Source organism: Penaeus monodon, chromosome 16, assembly GCF_015228065.2.
Source record: "Penaeus monodon isolate SGIC_2016 chromosome 16, NSTDA_Pmon_1, whole genome shotgun sequence".
NCBI lineage: Eukaryota > Metazoa > Arthropoda > Malacostraca > Decapoda > Penaeidae > Penaeus > Penaeus monodon.
In genome coordinates, this window is record NC_051401.1 from 43,705,663 (window position 1) to 43,706,700 (window position 1,038).

The window sequence follows — 1,038 nt, forward strand, 5'->3', positions numbered from 1 at the left end:
GTCAGCTAAAGATTTATAGAAATTATTAATAATATAAGCGACAGAAATGAGATACACAGTTTAACATATGAAATAAACTGATACATTAATGTAAAAGTATACATTATCCAAAGATAAAAAGGAAAGGGATTGCGGTATATAAAAGCTTAATTAAGATTTGGAGTGAGAGGTTATATAAATGAAAAAAGAAAAGAAAAAGAAAAACAATGCCTGGGTCGGTATTCATGAGAAGTCACAGAATTTTCATTAGGAAATTTAATCGCTGTCCTAAAAACAATCTTTGACTCCAAAATATCTATCGGTCTAAAGACGGTCCTTGGAGATTTTGTCTTTACTCTCACACTATGCCACATTTCTAAGTTAACACTTAACTGCAACTTATCTTTACATTTTAGAATACCCTTTCATAATGATTCAATGTAATGATGAAATAAGATTACTAATCCAATGAATCTCAATTACATAATGCCAAAAAAAAATTACACATCAAGTATCTTCCATGTTCACGTGGCACCCTCTACATTTATGATCGCCGCCATGTGTGTTTATCTACAAGAAAACTACAGTAAACAAGGAGGGAAACGTCCCTATTAACGTTTGACAATTACAGCGTTTTAAGCAACGGTTCGGCTGGTCAAGAATTCTTGCTCCGAGGCCAAGAACTGCTTAAAACGACCGCTTAAAACTGCTGAATACGTTCGCTGCTTATAACGACCCCCAATACCTGAGCAGTGTTGCTAATCCTCACGAATGGCTATAATAAGCGTCGAACCTGAAAAAGACTATGCTTAAATTAAAGTATCCTCCACAAGAAACGTTTTACATAAATACATCTACCCTAGCATCTTTATAAAACGTAATATTTTCTCAAAGGATCCGTATACAGTGCCCCTAAAACAGTAACACACACTTTCGATAGGCAGCTCTGACACTCACTATCAAAGCCAAACGTATATCAAATAGAAATTAATAAAACACTATTATTATTATTATTATTATTATTATTATTATTATTATTATTATTATTATTATTATTAT

The 1,038-nt window shown here is 32.4% G+C and overlaps 1 protein-coding gene across 1 annotated transcript in view; it reads right to left on the reverse strand.

The window, feature by feature from the left end:
• Positions 1-357, reverse strand: part of LOC119582827 — an 18,784-nt gene extending 18,427 nt beyond the window's left edge. Inside the window, 1 exon segment of the mRNA XM_037931292.1 lies at positions 1-357. This exon segment is cut by the window's left edge and continues 95 nt beyond it. The gene's annotated coding sequence lies outside the window, so the exon portion shown is untranslated.
• Positions 358-1,038: the final 681 nt, after the last annotated feature.